At 41.1% G+C, this 19,267-nt stretch overlaps 1 protein-coding gene across 27 annotated transcripts in view; it reads left to right on the plus strand.

The window, feature by feature from the left end:
* Positions 1–19,267, plus strand: part of PTPRD (protein tyrosine phosphatase receptor type D) — a 1,167,048-nt gene that overhangs the window by 686,851 nt on the left and 460,930 nt on the right. For all 27 annotated transcript variants that reach the window (XM_077921375.1, XM_077921383.1, XM_077921379.1 and 24 more), the window contains one exon: positions 2,959–2,998. The gene's annotated coding sequence lies outside the window, so the exon portion shown is untranslated. The remainder of the gene's footprint in view (positions 1–2,958; positions 2,999–19,267) is intronic.

Raw genomic sequence — 19,267 nt, forward strand, 5'->3', positions numbered from 1 at the left:
TCTGCAAAGCTATTTAGGATGGTTTGAAGGTCATCCTCTACATTGCCATCAGCATATTGAAGCTCTATGGCGGAAGTTATGGTAACCTTACTCTTTGCTTTCAGCCTACTCTGCTGCATAGAGGGTTGTTAACAGATCACTAACCATGACTTAACACAGCATACCAATGCACAACGGGATGTGAAATGCTAATCCAGGCTTAATGTCAGGCTTTGGGGAATCAGCTTCCTCCCCTATGGCTATGAATGATAAGATCAAATGGAAGGAACATCTTACCAGTGTCCATTCATTCTCTGATGACAGGGACTCTGACGCCAGAGTTGTAACAGTTTCCAAAATTGCTACACACAAAAAAAGCCACTTGTCCACTGGATCCAAGGAGGGTCTACCATGGACTCAGCTAGATTGGTAGAGAAAAAGTGTTTTATACGCATTGTATATGCAATTCAACACCGTGGCACCAGATGGCGCTGTGGAGTCCTGTCTTTCCCTACCGGATTTCCCTGTATGAGTTTACAACATGTTTAACTCAGGCATCCCCAACCTTCAGCCCTCCAGATGTTTTGGACTACAATTTCCATCATATCTGACCATTGGTCCTGTTAGCTAGGGATCATGGGAGTTGTAGGCCAAAACATCTGGAGGGCTGCAGTTTGGGGATGCCTGGTTTAACTGAATTGTGTCTTTGACATGTCTAGATCCAGCTCTGGTCACACTGCTTTGGGAAGGGAAGTAGCAGCAAGGGACACTTTAACTTCCTCAGCCAGCTCCAAAGTCAGTGACCCCACCTCTCCGATCCCTAATTTCTCCGGCATGTGTAGGGAACAACGCATGGAGTGGAGTCAGCGATAGCCACAAATTAGGGTCTGCTAATAAGCCAAACCAAAATGTGTGGGCCTCAGCTACTGCTTATCCTTTGGATATTCCAGGATCAACAACTTGGTTTCACCTCTTCAGAAGCACAGCGTTTTTGTTTAATGACATCCTCGTTACTGAGTTAAGCATACAGTTTAGCTGGAAAGAGCACAGGGGGAATTCTGCAGTAGGACCTGAAATAAATGGCTGAACCAGCTTGAACAAAAGAAAGGGGCAGGAAATATTCCAGTCACTTTGCCATTGCTAGAATGCAATTGAAGGAGAGGGGAGGAGAGCCCGATCAGCCAGTTTTTCAGAAGGCTGTCATCCTAACAGCCTGCTGCTATCACCATATTTATATATATTTTTGTCAGGTTAATGCAAGCCATTTACACCTGGCAACTGGTGCAGTCCTTAGGAATCATGTGTAAGCTTCTACACCACTGGGTGTCATTTTGGTTTCTAGTGACACCAAGCCAAAATAGAATATCATGCTTAGAAACCTTTAGCAAAAGCATGTCACAGTCTTTCCTTACCTGCAGTCTAATTTGTTCCCTTGCTGCTTTGAATACAAATTTAGTCAATTAATTTCCCAGCGCAAAACAACCTTTTTGAGTAACTGGGATGATTCCTTTGTTATGTATAATTTCTCCTATCTGTTTTTCAGTTTAAGACTAAAAATAGACAACACTATTTAAGAACTGTGACTTAAATACAAACATAATATATATCAAAACATCTCGCTGTGTAGCAGTACAAATGTACCATCATATAAATATTACTTGTTGCCTAGTTATCTTAAAATTTACACTGTAACATGCTACAAAAGGAGCTTTGCCATGGCAGGGAAACCTGATTTTGCCAAGATGCTTGAATGCCACGGAGTTCAGGGAACTGCAGGCAGGAAGAGGCTATGTCAATATCCTGGAGAGGACAAGATAAACATCAGGCCTTGAAGAAAATAAAGTTGGGAAGATATAGGACAGGAATCGGCTGGTGCTTAAGGATCCTGACCCAATGAAACATAAGATATTTTAAAATGAAGGGGACTTCTCCTAGTAGGATGGAGTTCCAAGTTCAATTTTTACCTTTGCACTGTGCTTGTATCTCAAAAAGAAGTCAAAATACACATTACAGTATTGTTTTGTAAAAACAATACCTCCCAATTGCTTTCCACACTACTGACAACTTGTCCTAGACTCCAGGAGTCAGCAAACTTTTTCAACAGGGAGCCGTCAACTGTCCCTCAGACCTTGTGGGGGGCTGGACTATATTTTTTTTCGGGGGGGGGATGAATGAATTCCTATGCCCCACAAATAACCCAGAGATGCATTTTAAATAAAAGCACACATTCCACTCATGTAAAAACATGCTGATTCCTGGACCGTCTGTGGGCCGGATTTAGAAGGCAATTGGGCTGCATCCGGCCCCCAGGCCTTAGTTTGCCTACCCATGTCCTAGAGCACTGCTGAACAGGATATACAGGTGTGTGTTTGTGTACACACACACACACACACACACTTTCCCCTGCTAGTTAACAGGATAATAGATTGAATCTCTCCAATCTAAATAAATCACTTATATGATTTCTTCAATGCATCGGGATTACAAATAATAATGATATCAACTCGCGGAGTTGTATAATTCAGAAATGGAAATAAATGAAGTAAAATAGTGTGGTGTAGTGGTTAAGAGCGGTAGTCTCGTAATCTGGGGAACCGGGTTCACGTCTCCGCTCCTCCACATGCAGCTGCTGGGTGACCTTGGGCCAGTCACACTTCCTTGAAGTCTCTCAGCCCCACTCACCTCACAGAGTGTTTGTTGTGGGGGAGGAAGGGAAAGGAGATTGTTAGCCGCTTTGAGACTCCTTAAAGGGAGTGAAAGGCGGGATATCAAATCCAAACTCTTCTCTTCTCTTCTTCTCTTTATAAGCTGAAATTTTTGCTTATATCTTTTGCTATTATGTCTTGACTATAATTTTTTCATGTAGTTTATGTCTTAGCACTTGTGATTTCATTGGGTAAAATAACGACACAATTTGTTTTGATGCTGGAATAATGAGAATATAGATTATGAAACCTTGTTTCTTTTCTTTTCTTTTAGGTGAGAAGTCTATACAACACCAGAATCTAACAACACCAAAGTAAGATTTTTACAGCTGCTTTATTTTATGACGGTGGGGGATATGCTTAATCTCAAAGTGGGAATTTCCGGGCAAAATCTAGAAGTTGAATTGAAGTAGAAAGTAGAAAGAAGCTTTGAAGATTATATGTTTCTTCTCCTCAAATTATATCTAGAAATATTTTTAGATATTTGTAGAATGGCTAGAATCACTTATGAGAGAGTTTATTGGTTCCGTACGCTTTGCATGTTATGTTTTACCAAACCTTTACTAGTAATATCTATGGTGCTTCACAATAATGTATTGTAATTCATTTGCAAAATAAGATTGTTGTCAAAGACAAAGATAAAGCCTTCAGGTGTTTAAGACTCACATGATAAGGGGGAAGGCAGGAATGAGACTTTTGGCACTGCCTCCTGTGTTGCATCCCTAAGATGGCCTTTACTGCCTTTCCACATGCTGGGAAAGTGAATATTTGCAATGAGATGCCTTATTTACTTTGAGGAAGCTTTCCATGTGATTTAGAATCCTGGAAGACAGACCTGCAATTTGTGAAGGTTGATGGGGCCAGTAACAGTGGGGGGCTAGACTAGCATGCTAATCACTACTTCCCCTGACATAATTGCAAAGGGGATTTGAGCACCCAAGCAGGTTTTTCAGTGGGGTGTATGGTGATGTTGTCAATGGAAACAGAGTTTAGCATTAAGAGTCATATCTGAAGGAGATGTGTGAAGTTTGGTTTTTGAAGATACTGCGTTTGAGAAGGTGATGAAATGTCCAAGCAAAAATATCAGACAGGGAGTTGTATGTGTGAATCAACTTGAAGGAAAAAGTTCTGAGATCAAGTGATAAAACTCAGTTATCATCAGTGTAGAGGTGGTACTGAAGTCCATGGCTTGATGTGTTCATCCAGGATCCACGTGTAGACTCTAAAGAGAGACAGAGATTGCTAATGGACAGTTTTCACCCTGGAGACATGCAAGAAATGGGGTCCCCCAAAATCTAGCTTGGGACTGGTGCTTTTCAACAGGCTCATGAATTATGTGGAGTTAGGGTTTAGCAGTGGCCAGGTTTGTGGATTATGTCAAATTATTCACGTAGTAGAAACAAAAAGAAATTGTGAAGACCTCAAAATGATTATTCATAAAAGTGGGGTGACTGGCCAAATGGCAAAAGTAGCTCATTGCAAGTGTGTGAACTGATGCTCAATACTATGTGTGGAATCTTGGTTCTTGGAATAGTGGAATCTTAGTTTTCAAGGTGGCATCATCTTCTGACATTCAGCACTTGAGAATTATATGCATATTACCTTGCCCCTACTACTCCCATGCCTACCTCTCCTAGCTTCATCTTCATTCATGCTCTGTGAACACACCAAATGTATACACAATAGCATTCACCAAAATGTACATTCAAATGCCACTTCCTTTATCTCATCTGCAGAGGAAGCAATGAAGAAAACAGGAAAGGCATGCCAAAACACATTGTCCAGCCTAGCTTTATTTGGTCAACCTCAATAGTCCTTGGGCTTTGGGTAAGAGAGTTTCCGTATGTGAGGAGCAAGAAAAAGCTTTAAGAAGGCATGAATGAGAAGTATTATTGCAAGGAGTTGAGGCCTTATGCATCAGGAAGCATGAACACCTTTCTGGACTTTTTGTGGCTCATTATGACAGGACACAAACTGCTAAGTCCTTCAAGATAATTCTCAAAGAACCCAATAAAATGCAAAATGGCTCCATTGCCATGCTTAACAAATACATTAGAGTGTTGATAAATATCTTCAAAGTTAGAAATATTAAACATTTCATTTCAGCTCTTTCCAAGCTAAACACTGATATTAAAAATCCAAGATGATCTTAAGATTTAAAATAGCCTGTTGATCTTCCTACGGTGCTATGTTGGAGAAGCAGTTCCTAGATTTTCTCCCGTCAGGGTGGAACAGAGAGCGATTTGAAGGGGCTTCATAATATGAGCAGGCAAACAAATCCTGATGCAGAGGAAGATAGATTAATGGCAGGAGCAGTACAATAATGAAATCTACAATAACAGGAGTGAGTTCATAAAGGGCCATAGACCTTTGATTGCTAGCGACAATCTATTTAACTGGGATGAGACCATGTGACCCATTTCAGCTGATGGCTAGACATCAATACACTTCAAATCAAGAAAAACCATTCTACTTAATCCAGGTTGAAGTACATATAATTTACAGGCTCTAAAAATGTTTGAAACAAATAGTTCTGATAATGCAGTGAAAGACAATGTGGACCTATGAATGGATAGAGTGTATAGTGAGGTGTGTCTCTGCTAGGGGTTTGTCCCCATATAGTTTGTCTTACATTTGTATTTGAAAGCAAGCAAGCCCATAATTACCTTTTGCAAACCATTGCAAGTCCTAATAATAACAACAAAAGTATTATTAACTGCTAACATTCATATACCACCTTTCAATTTAACTTCTACAGTGGTTTAAGGTAAAGGTAAAGGGACCCCTGACCATTAGGTCCAGTCGTGACCGAATCTGGGGTTGCGGCACTCATCTCACTTTATTGGCCGAGGGAGCCGGCGTACAGCTTCCGGGTCATGTGGCCAGCATGACAAACCTGCTTCTGGCGAACCAGAGCAGTGCATGGAAACGCCGTTTACCTTTCCGCTGGAGCAGTACCTATTTATCTACTTGCATTTTGACGTGCTTTCGAACTACTAGGTTGGCAGGAGCAGGGACTGAGCAACGGGAGCTCACCCCGTCGCGGGGATTTGAACCACCGACCTTCTGATCGGCAAGTCCTAGGCTCTGTGGTTTAACCCACAGCGCCACCTGCGTCCCCTTAAATCCACATGGATTTGAACTCCTGTGTGGCATGTAATTCACTTATTTGTTTTTGAAAAGCTAGGATGACATTAGTCTGCAGTGGATCAGTGAAGACCACATTGCCCCTGTATTTAGCCTTAAAGGAAATCAGATGCTTGGTGCAGATAATGAGGGTGTTGAAAACTCTAGTGCTGAACTGAAACTTAGCAAAATACTTTCTTCTGATTTTTTTTTCTTTTTCTTACCCATCCTACATAGGCTACTTTGCAGAATTTTCATTAAATATCCCCCTACCATTTTTTGTGACAACCGTAGGCGCCGACTCCTAGAGACCAAGGCAGTTTCAGCCCCCTGAATATATTTTTTGAGGGGGCTGGTCCCTCTCAAATTTGAGAGAGCGTTCCGCTCCACCCCAGGCTCCTTGCAACATCATGCAATGTCATGCCGGGGGCCCCATTCCTCTGGAGAAGCTGGCACCTCTGGTGACAACAAACATTCTGCACCACCACCACAAAGGCCCTGGAACAACACTAGGTCAGGGACATGGTGGAATATGGGGGGGGGGGGTAGCCAGGCTGCCAATACGTTACTCTTGAAGTTCTTGCTCATTCTTACAGAGACAGCTGCCGCCGCCACAAAAACCCTTAGGGAAAAATAAAGCTGGTCTACAGCCACCTCACCAAAAACATTGGAGCAATTCTGTTTAATGGTCCACTCACTTTCTCTCCCCATGCATAGGGTGGAGAATTTTGAGACCATTTGTACACAGCTGTACACATAAGGGTCTCTACACAGCTTGAATATGACCCTCATGCCATGTGATACTTTGTTTTTTTTCCCTGGTGGGTTAATTCCTTGTACACAAAATTTAGTAGTCAAACACTGAGTCTAAAATGTAGAGGGACTCCTGCAGATTCTCCCTCTATATTATTCTTTCTAGCTAAGCACTGTAGGCTCTCAAAGCAAAATATTACTTTGCTAACTCTGTTGTTTATCTCATCTCCCCTAGATGTATCTGGTTTAAGCATATTGTTGAATAAAGGAAATGATAACATTTTGAACTATTTTTCAATTTGATATCAGATCAGTAAACTTGTATTTCTATCTTGTTTCTTCCTTTGCTGATATTGGATTATGTGACCACCAGCGCACTTGTTTTGGTCCATGGCTGTACTTAGCTTGCATCTACTGCACAAAGGGCATTTTATGAACCTCAGCTTTCCACTGTCAATAGGAATATGCCCTTGACTTGACATGTAAGCAAAGCATGATCCTATATTTGTTTTATATTCCAGCTTCAAGTTAGATGCAAGTACCAGAGCCAAATATAAGAAGATAGTTAAAAGGAAGGAAAGTTGTTTTAGAAATGGTCTGAACCTTAAGATTAAAGGGGAAATAAATGTTCAGAATATTCGGTTTGGTTCTATTCCATCATCATCATCATCATCATCATCATCATCATCATCATACCCCACCCATATGACAGGGTTGCCCGTGGCATTTTAGACAGCTTCCAGCATATATAAAAACATATGAAACATTAAACATTAAAAACCTTCCCTATACAGGGCTGCTTCCAGATGTTTTTTAAAGATTATATAGTTTCTTATCTCCTTGGCTCAGGGTGTGGGTGGGTGGCTGTTGTATAATTCCATACCCTCCAACATTTCTCTGATGAAAATAGGGACACCCAAAGAAAAGAGGGACATTCTGGGATCACATCAGAAACTGGGACATCTTCTGTAGATCCAGGACTGTCCCTGGAAAATAGGGGCACTTGGAGGGTCTGCAATGAAGCCAGTAGCAAAACTGCTGTTTGTCTTAATGAAGCATGAACAGCTTGGGTCAATAACATAAGGCAGAAAATCAAAAGTCCCAGTGAGAGAGAGAGAGAGAGAGAGAGATCTGAAAATTGTAATTGCTCTCTTTCCTGGAAGCCATTACTTCTTCCAAGCGGACTTACAGCAATTTGCTTATTTATGGTAATGTGTATATTTACATTACTTGTGAGGGAAGTGGATGCTAATCATGGAGATCAAAGGCTATTGAAATGGTGAGAGTGGGGTGTCTCTGATTGTGTGCCTGTCTAATGTTAGGTGGAGGGAACCACTGCCCTTAAAACAGAGGAGCTTGCTAATATATCAGCAGGTTTGTAGCTGATATCTACGATAGAAAGGTGCTAGTATTTTCCACAGAAACAACTTAACTTTCTTAGCAAGTTAGCAAGTGAGTCTTCCTGTTTTCCGCAAATGACGTGATCTAATTACATACAGTTTTTAACGATTAGTGCTACTTCTGTTGCAATATTTTTTCCTTGTTTGCTGTCCTTGTTGAACAGTGAGTTCAGTTATTGGGTAAAAAGAAAAGCTCCCATGACTTGTTTATCCACAATCACTGAAATCCTAGCAAAATGTGTTAATTTAACTCTGGATGCTTCCCCATAAGTAATATGTTCTCATTTTGCTGCCATCCTTACAATGAATCACCATTTTATCCAGCATGCAGGTATTCACTCTTACCATGGCAGTAATGACGTCATTTCCAAAATTGAATCTTCATGAAAGCCGACAAGGTTATAAAAACCGTCACTTATATAATAAGCTTCTCATTTTGCCTCCTTATAACAGCAGAAGAGAATTCTGTTGAGGTGGTTTCCTCGTCCACAAGGGAATGCTAAGGCTGCCTATGTTGTATTTCATTTTTCATGAAGATTTAAATCTCCAGATTTTGCCAAGGAAACAGATAAATCAGAAATGCCTAACCAGAGGGAGTGTGGATTGTATTCAAATTAAGATACAAAGGGAGTACCAGTTTTTGCAGGAGAGGTCTTTTGTGTTTTGTACAAATCCACTATGTCTAATTACTGACTTATCGTTGTGTGAGAGAGTATGGGAGCTTTGTTGTTGTTTTTTTAACGCAACAATCAGAGGCAGAGGCATCAATGAGAGTTTCAGCACAAATCCTAGATGAGATTGGTAGTGTTGCATTAACAGAGACATGCCTTTTGTGGATCGCAAAGCACCATGTATGCTGGCATAACGAAACATAGCTTAAACAATCATTTTAGAATAGCTAACAATATAGAAATCCATACCTTTTTTTGCAGACCCAGTCAGAAGAATCTGGGGCAGAATCTAACCCTAACCCCTAACTCCTAATCCCTAACCACTAACCCTGTGCATCTTTCACCCATGTGCCTCATATGCTCAGAGGAGAGTGGGAGCACTCACATCGGCCCAAACACCCTAGAACATCCACATAGGGCTGTACTCTGAATGTGGCCTGCTTGTGCAAAACCCAGCGCACACAGATTCAGACTCCATGGCCTGCTGACCATATTTAAACCAGGAAACCAAGCATATGAAAACAGCCTAAACATATTGTGCTTTCTGCCCATAGGATGTTTTTCAAAGGCTTCAGTGTGAAAGTCTGAAGAAGAAACAGAGAGGCAGGCATATGAGAATATTGAGGGAGGGAGGCACAAACTTGCTCCTCTTCATGTGCCTTGATTGGATTAGGAAGCCCTATTACAGTGGTGCCTCGCAAGACGAAATTAATTCATTCTGTGAGTTTTTTCGTCTTGTGAATTTTTCGTCTTGCGAAGCACGGTTTCGAAAAGTTTTGGAAAAGCTTCAAAAATCACCAAAGTCTTCAAAAACCTCAAAAAAGGCTACCACACCACGTGCTATGAGTTGCTTCTCGAAGTCAAGTCGCAACTGTATTAACGGTTTTAAGAAAAAGGAAACAAACTTGCAAGACGTTTTCATTTTGCGAAGCAAGCCCATAGGGAAATTTGTCTTGCGAAGCAACTCAAAAAACCAAAAACCCTTTCGTCTTGCGAGTTTTTCGTCTTGCGAGGCATTCGTCTTGCGAGGTACCACTGTATATTCTGTTGTTCAAACATACAATCGTTCTCCCTAACCCAAACCCTACATGCTGTATTCATTTTGGAAACATTGTACTTATATATTATATAGTTAATACTGTTTTGTTGTAAGATGCCCAGGAAATATTTATTGAAAAGCATTTTTATGTATTTAATAAATAAAACAAAGTCCCCTACAGGCTTGCTCAGTCACTGAGTTCATCTGAAGAGGCCCTCTTTTCGGTGTTGCGTGGTCTTGAAATCCATCTTACAGCTACTTGGTAGGACCTTTAGCATGGTGGCACCTGTCTTGTGCCATGTGCCAGAAGTTTTTTGGTTTTAATATCAGCTAGAATTCACCCAAGCATTTTCAGATTACAGTCATACCTCGGGTTGCGAATGCTGCGGATTGCGCGTTTTCGAGTTGCGGACCGCGCTGAACCCGGAAGTACTGGAATGGGTTATTTTCGGGTTTCGGCACTCGCGCATGCGCAAAAGCACAAAATGATATCACGCACATGCACAGAAGCACCCAATCGTGTCACATGCATGCGCAGACGTGAACGCTGTGGGTTGCGAACTTGCCTCCCGCACGGATCACATTCGCAACCCAAGGTATGACTGCAGAGACATTGATCACATATATTATTGGTCAGCTGTAGAATTTTATGCAGGTTTTATATAGTTTTATTCTGTATAGTATGCATTTTATTATTTTGTATACACTGCTTAAGATTGTTTACAAGCATTTTTAATCCTTTTAGAAATGATCTGAGCAGGTTTATATATGGTATATACAGTGGTACCTTGGAAGTTGAACGGAATCTGTTCTGGAAGTCTGTTCAACTTCCAAAACATTTGGAAACCAAGGCACGGCTTCCGATTGGGGACAGGAAGCTCCTGCAGTCCCAAACACCAACACAGACGTACATAAAATACTCCACTAAATACAGTGGTACCTTGGGTTAAGTACTTAATTCGTTCCAGAGGTCCATTCTTAACCTGAAACTGTTCTTAACCTGAAGCACCACTTTAGCTAATGGGGCCTCCCGTTGCCGCTACGCCGCCGCAGCACAATTTCTGTTCTCATCCTGAAGCAAAGTTCTTAACCTGAGGTACTATTTCTGGGTTAGCATATATAACCTGAAGCATATATAACCTGAAGCATATGTAACCCGAGGTACCACTGTTTTCTGAATCTCTTTGAGTTGCTGAACAAATTTAGGAGAACACAGGTTCATATGCATGCGTCACCCCACGGATATGCCCAAATAGCGCATACACATACACATACATGTTACTTTATGCATACCCTTGACACATGTGATATTTAACTCATGAGTCAGAAATATAAAGTGTAGATAAGATTGGGTGTGTATACATATAGGAATGTGCTTGTGCATATCCCATTTAGATCCTATTTTAAATTTGTAAAGGGGGAACACGGCCTCAGGACCCTACAGTGAATTCAGTATACCTATTTGCCTGAATATGTGCAGAGGCCAACACCCCCAACCTCACCTTGCGAATCATTAGAGTAACTTTAACTTAACATTGGATCTAAACAAGAGCACAGTTTGCCCCGGGGGGGAAGTGGTCTTCAAGGTGACACTGTCTGTCCAATATGTGCTGTAAACAAAATGAGCTGGAAATTATTTTCTTCCTCCCCCCCCCCCCCAAATAAAAAAGTTAAGAATTAATGGAAGGCCGCTATATGCAGCTATTTTTAGAATGACATAGTCAAAGGCCTCGTTTGAGTGAACTGCGGTAAAAGCTTGTTGCCCGAGATGGCCCCAACTAGAGAAAAAATATGTGACATTTGGGACCTCGATGGGACATTTTGCCCTTTTTGGTGTTAAAGAGGCTGTTTCTTTGGAAAAAAAGATTAAGAGACATCCTAAGAGTTCAGCACAAGCCTTCATAATGATAAGTAATGATGCAACAAATGGAAGCAAAGCTAAATGACTGGAAATTTGATTACTTTCACAGCAGAAAGTTTCGCTAACAGTACATCAACAGTTTTCTCTTGCTTATGCCTTCCGTAGAAACAAGTCTTTATGTACTTCATATTGTATAGCGCTGAGTGAAAAAATATCCTGCCACTTTCATAACTCTACTGATGAGCTATGAAAGTGGGAGGTCATCCTTTAACCGCATTAGTGGGAGGCAGGCAAAAGTTTTTGAAAACCTTTTTGGAGTCAGGATACCTTAGCAGTAAATGCATGGTCAGCAGAAGTGGGACTTAAATACTGTTCTTCATTTACAGAAATTTCCCCCAACAATTAGTGGCTACCTGGGCAGCCATCTTCTCCCACAATGCATTCTGTGAAGCTATGTTATAATATTTCCTGTTTGCGGAAGTTTTTAATATTTGATGAATTATACTGTATTTTAATCTTCTGTTGGAAGCTGCCCATAGTGGCTGGGGAGGCCCAGCTAGATGGGTGGGGTATAAATAAATTATTATTATTATTATTATTATTATTATTATTATTATTATTATTGATGCATCTTTCCATTTTTGCCTTTAGCAAATTCCTCTGAAATACAGTGTAAATACTTCTGCTCATATTTTTACCTAACCACCTTAGTCCAAAATTTCCTACCATCCAGATTATGTGTTATGTTGGAAAGCTAAACTGTTTGTTGGACGAAATGTACATTTATGATGATGCTAAAAGAATGATGTTGCTGGACTACAACTCCCATCTTTCTTTCTTTCTTTCTTTCTTTCTTTCTTTTTTTCTTTTCTTTTTTTTTTTTTTTTTGCCTTGGGCATACTGGCTGGGGCTGATGGGAGTTGTAGTCTAAAGCAGCTGGAGAGCACCAGGTTGTGGAAGGCTGCTTTAGGACATCCAAAATCCTTTCTGGGCTTCTGTCCCTGCGTTGACTTGTTTTAAGTGTCTAGAGCAATGGACAGGAATTACATCTTCAGAAAACGGTGCCCCATGTGGAACTGTTTTAAATGTCAAAGAAACATCATCTGTGGAATTCCTGTCTGCTGATAGCCATTTTCATCCTGAAATCTGCCTTGTTAAATTAGCTACATTTGTAAAAGAAGGAACTGTTTGTTATGCCTTACCCCAAATTACAATACATCTGTAAATAGCAAAGCAACAACACAAGAAAACATAGGCTAACCAATTTATGTTCCACTTCTTGATTTCATTAAAAAGGTAATTTGGGATTAACGAAAGTAATACACAAATGTTTTGTTACAGACTTTAATTTTCATATAATGGATACTTATTAGACAGAGAAATGTGTCTTCTTTTTCAGAAAGTTGCCTTTTTCCTACCTCTGTTTCCCCAAAGACATTACAAGGTGCATGCAGATTATTCCGATTGCTCACACAGTAGGCAAGATAGCCAGTAAACATGTTGGCAACTTTGCAATTGGAAATTTACCAAAAGTACCAATAAGACAACGGTTTTTCAGACCACTGCTGCATGTGCACAAACCAACAAGAACACTTGGATTGGAAATAGCATTCAAACAGACACATAGTAGTGATAAATTATGTGGTCAAGTATTTTAAAACACTAGTCTATTGCAAAGATGGAGAACCTCAGGCCCAGGGGATAAACATCACCTTCCAGGTCTGACCTTTGGAATTCTTTGTAGGCCATGTTCCTTTCCCAAGCCTCATGTCCTCTTCACTTCCCCTTCTCCATACCCTTCTTAAGAACTTTTGCATGCCGGAAATGTGTCCTTGAACTGTGGTCATGGCACTTCCTTGCTTGGATAGGGAGATGTGAGCACGTGCAGAAACTTCCAACTTTTCTATCCTTTGTTCTGTCCAGTTTCGCCTCTGGCACCATTCACTTCTGGTCTGCGACTCCCAGCAGGCTGACCATGAGGAAATGCTGTCCTCACCCCCCACCACCCGGTTTTATAGAACAATAACCAAAGAGCAGTACATTGGATCCAGCTGAATCTTTGCATTTGTGGAAGGGCCCCTTCTGTTGGTAAGAGGTGTTTCGGTCCAGTAGAGCAGGTTTCCTCAAACTCGCCCCCCAGATGTTTTTGGCCTACAACTCCCATGATCCCTAGCTAGCAGGACCAGTGCTCAGGGATGATGGGAATTGTAATCTCAAAACATCTGGAGGGCCAAGTTTGAGGAAGCCTGCAATAGAGGCTTCCGCGAACAGAAGTAAAGCAATTTCGACTCGCTATCAGTTGCAAATAAGCAGAGGCAGAGCATTTGGCCACAATAAAATAACTGGAAATCAGTTGACCAAGTGGACAAGTTTTATTCCTTTCGTGAGCTTCATAATCTTTGTTCAAAAATGAGTCATTCAATGGGTCACATACTGATTCCAAACTGTGATCTCACTAAAGCTCAAGAAAGTCTTGGCAGATGTTACCTACGGGTAGCAAAAAGAGGCCAAAAACACTGATGAAAGCAACTTTATATTAAAAAAATCCTCATCGACGTCTTTCTCTAGGGATATCCCGTTTTATCAAAGCTGGCTGACTGAAGGACCTCAATCCAAATAGTACAGAAGAAGAGCTATTTTGACAAGACATTTCAGCACTTAACATCAAAGTTTCTACTCTTAACAAGCGTGACCTGGAATAATCTGATCTGAAGCATATAAAATCTCCAGGGTAGAACCAGTGATAAATGAAGTGAGTCAGAGAAAATTAAAATTAATGTGCACCTTTGTCCAAGGCTTGAGAAACAGGGGAAGACGCTGCTATATTCAGATAACTTTCCGTAAGGCCCAAATTAGTCACCAATTTGCACTTCCGGAATCCCTATGCCCCGTGGATATATTAATTTGCTGATGTTGCCATGTTTCAAATACACAGAGAGATTGTGATCTTATGGCTGGTGTGCAAGTGACCTTTCCATACTTTGAAGAAACTTCTCACAACCTATTTAGTCACCTTGCCTTGTCTTTAGGGAATGCACATTATATATGAAATTGGTTTCTCATCCTTTCTTCTTCTTCTGCCATTTCTTCCGATTCCTCGTTATATATCACCTCACTTATCTGCGAACCATTTGCAGCCATTTACCATTTGCTCTCCCTTGTTCTGCAGTGCAATTATGGCATGTTTCTTTTTCACGCTTATTGGAGAAAATGGACTACAAATGAAGTGAATGGATACACACATAAATAAAAATGAACTGAGCCTTGCTCCTTATCCCCCACCCAGTGTATATACTTGTTTCCTTCAAAAGCATTCAGTACCCCCATGCTTTTTTTAAAAAACAACAACACAATAATAATATATACCTGTAGTTGACAAAAACTCTGCCTGTAGGAGTAGGTAAATGCTTTCATACTCAAGAGATACCCAATATCTAGTGACAGGAGAGATGGCATATATGTAAGGTAAAGGGACCCCTGACTGTTAGGTCCAGTCGTGGACGACTCTGGGGTTGTGGCGCTCATCTCGCTTTATTGGCCAAGGCAGCCGGCGTACAGCTTCTGGGTCATGTGGCCAGCATGACTAAGCTGCTTCTGGCAAACCAAAGCAGCGCATGGAAATGCCGTTTACCTTCCCGCTGGAGCAGTACCTATTTATCTACTTGCACTTTGACGTGCTTTTGAACTGCTAGGTTGGCAGGAACAGGGACTGAGCAATGGGAGCTCACCCCATTGAGGGGATTCAAACCACCAACCTTAGGCTTTGTGGTTTAGACCACAGCGTCGTATGTAGGGTGATGTTTTTTCATCATATATCATTTCTGGTGCTTTTAAGTGCAATTTTCCTCTCTGTATTTCCTCCCAGTCTTCAGGTCAGGCATCTTAACAGAGACATACTTCTCTTGGGTTTGGAGTAGACTTTGCGCTCCCCTTTTCAGTTCCACCACCCAATTTGCCGTCAGCAATTCAGTGTTGCTATACAGTTGCTTAATTTTGCACGCTTTTACTATGCCAGGTAGTATAATTACTAACAAACACTTACCACACAGTAAATTACGACAGTGTATTCATTTGGAATGCTGGTCAGCTGTGGTGGCCTTTATCTACAGAAGCGTGGAAACTGGTTTTCTGTTCCCCAGCCATGATTGTGTATGATAGGAAGGAAGCACATTGTTGCCCATATACTGATCTAATATATAAGGTGAACTTCTATCATCCTCAGTGTTTTATGGAAAAGTTTGAAGTAAAGGAGACACTGACAGCATGCTTAGCTCTGTACCCCAAAAGTGCCAATAGCCATGGACCCAAGAAGAGTCCAAAAATGCAGATGCAGGTATATGCATTGTATGTGTGTGTATCCCCAGAGAGTAACAGTACGTAGCATAGCACTCAATTTATGTACCATTAGTCCCAGGGCCATCTTATCCATAGGCGCTAGGGGTGCAGGGCACCCGGGCGCTGGGCTCTCAGGGGCACCAGGCTGAGAGTCTGGGGCCCGAGAGTTGAGTCCGGGGAAGAGCCCGCCTGTTGGTCGGAGTGCTGTGGTGGGCTCTGCTGCTGCGAGTGGCTCTGCGCCGTGAGTTCGGGGGTGAACGAGCCAGCAAGATGCTGAGGCGGCCGGCCAGCTCTGCCCTCCTGCACACCTGGGTCTGGGCAACCTGGGGGGGGGGTGTCTTTGCATCCCAGCACTGCATATGCTTAAGACAGCCCTGATTAGTCCTATGCATAGTTTCCTAGGAATAAACTCTGCTGTTTATGCACAACTTGTGAAGCACACTGAGCTTTCAGGAAACATTTTCAGACAGCTGAAATGTAACAATGCACTTTTAATTAAAGATGCAAATATTCTCGCCAAGAAATGTTACCATTTCAACTGCTAGAAAGAAGTGGGAACCGCATCAAAGAAAGGGAAAGAAGTATCCCACCTCTGTTGTTCTTTCTCTGACTTCCTCTGTGCTAATCTGTCTCAATCAAACTTAAACACCTGATCATCACTATGTTCACTTGCCAGATCAAGAAGAATTGGCTGCTTACCTTTGCACTCTGGCAGATGACATACGTAATTGTTCCTGCACTAAAACAAAAACAAAAATCTAGAGCTGCAGTCCCCAGTAAGCCCACTCCACCTTATCACTGATCATTTTGCCAAGTGGAAAGGATAATGTTATCACACTTGCACACCTGATCAGATACTGGGAAAGCAAAGGAGCATAGCATTCATCACATGGTGTGGCAATAAAGATGACAAGCTTACCAAATGGTTACGTGTAACAGCAGTCTGCATTCAGCACTGTCTAATGAAACGGAGATCTACAGCCAGTTTCAGTCTGGCAGGGACTGGCAGGTGCCAAGCTCTGGTACCGCTCACGACAAATTAAGCACTAGGTGCACATTGTTTCTCATATGGTGAGGTGGACTGAATGAATTTCAGGAAGTAGGTCAAGAATGTTATGGATATTACTTCATCTAAAATTGTGAGCACTTCATTTCATGCATTTTAGAAGAGCCAAGAAGGGACATTAACTAAAATATACAAAATCCTGGCTGAAGCTCTGACCAGGGTGGGAAAGAACTGAAATAGACAGAGGGAGACAAACAAACAATCTCTGGTGTTAATAGAACACAATGCTACCATTACTTCTACTATTTAACTTTTTTTTTTTTTTTTTTTTGCACTGATAATGTAATTTTTTAATTAGAGAACAAAATGCTTACTTTATCTATAGTGAATATTCACTGACTTGGAAGCAAGTAGTGCTTGCATACTTAAATTCTTAGAACACTTGTGTTGTTCAGACAAAGCTTTATACAGTCACAATACCTGCAAACACATGAAACATTATTTCTTGTATATATCATACATCTCCAAAACAGTGTGTCTCACACATTGCCCCCAACACCCCAAAATGAAAATTGTGTCTTCTTCAGATGGGTTCAGTACATGCACGTGGAAGTGTGCGTGGGTTTCTATGAGATGAGAAATAGTGATAGTAGCAAAAAACTTTATTGAGCAAACAGACCTGAACAACAGGTGCAAAGCAACTGCTTATATGTATTCCTGAAGGCTTGGGCCACTCCTACTCAACGTGATTGGCTGTCTAAACTCCCAAGCTGTGAATTGTAACTCAGAGCTTAAGAGCCAATGCCAGTAGCCCAAACCCTGAAATGCTATGTGATTGGATATCATGTATCAACTCAGAACGGAGGGTCTCAGAATCCTAGTTCAGACTAAAGCTCAGGCAAACACAGGCCACTGAATACATAACATACGTCTTGAAGAGGGAGTCCATAATTTGTATGTTAATCATGTGCACAAAACCACAGATTCAGTTGTGTTTCCTCCGTCCATATTATCATGGCCAAACCTGCCAAAAATCCTCTTTCTCTTCAAGAAGGGCTGAGCACCAGGAGAAGAAAATTGGGGAAGTTCTCCTGATTCAGAGATTTGAAACAAATGGAAACCCAACCAGGTAGAGCAATCCAGGACCTCAAAAGTACATTTTGCACCATGTCCGTGTGACCACATAAGTTACTGTCAGATATGTTATAGTAGGCAAGTCACCATGCAGTTGGCACTCCCTTGGCAAACCAAGTCTATGTCTCTAATAATCAAATTGCAATTGGGTGGGGACGTCAGGCTTGTGAGCATCGTGCCTCCTTCCCTAAGCTGGGCAAAGGCTTCCTGGGCTTTGGGGAATCTCTGAACTAGGGTCTGAACTGAATCTTGTTACATACCCTTAGCAGCTACCATATCTCATTAGCCCATGTTACAACACAATAATTAAACCACTGGTATTATTAAGGAGCCACTGGAACATTAGACCAACCTCAGTATATACAAACCTCCATGCATACAAAGTTGTAAGTCTGCACAAAGTGGCTATACCAGTAGAAAGAATGGAACTTCAAATAATTGGCCAACTCACTGTTAAAATGTATATTATTATGCAGTGTAATAACCACAGGCTTGATTGCCGGGGCACATTCGTTGATATAATGCCTGCAATTATAATGAGGGGGAAAAAGAATCCAACAGGAGTACCAACTAAAGCAAACAATAAGACAAAAATTCAAACATGTTATTAAGATACACAGAACCCCTTAGCAAGAGAAAAAGCCTATCACGCTCTTAATTGCTGGTGTCTATTGCTGCTTTGCTATTTCCCCCCCTTAAACTCCTTAGAGGTTTTAGTCCATTCAAAAAGGAAAATAGTGCATTAATGAATGTCTTAATGAAATCACCCTGGTAGTAATCCAAATTTTGCTTCGACTCACAGCTTCAGTTGGTTTTCTGTCTTGTTGTACAATAATTGCATGCTAATAGCACCACCAACATGGCTGTAACTTTGAGTAAATGATTAGGTTTCAGAACTTCAGGCAATAGTGGGGAGCTGGTTTACCTGGTGGAGTGATGAAGTTATACTGCCATAAAGTAGGCAAGTGTCAAAGCTGTCTTTTGGAGATTTAAGGGTCTCAGGTAAATATTATTATTATTATTATTATTATTATTATTATTATTATTATTATTATTATTATTTTGTTATAGAAGCTTGATTCTGAAAGTATTGGTATTCATCTGTAAATGCAATTAAAACTATGAGGCTCTTAGTATCATAATTTCTAATTCAGAGTGTACAAAGTGCTTTACAGTTCTTACTTCATTCATCTTCACAGTTACTGGGCAAATGTATCCTTGATTAAGGGAAATGGCTTATCTAATGGTGTCCCAGGAA

Source organism: Podarcis muralis, chromosome 17 (genome assembly GCF_964188315.1).
Source record: "Podarcis muralis chromosome 17, rPodMur119.hap1.1, whole genome shotgun sequence".
NCBI classification, from domain to species: Eukaryota; Metazoa; Chordata; class Lepidosauria; order Squamata; family Lacertidae; genus Podarcis; species Podarcis muralis.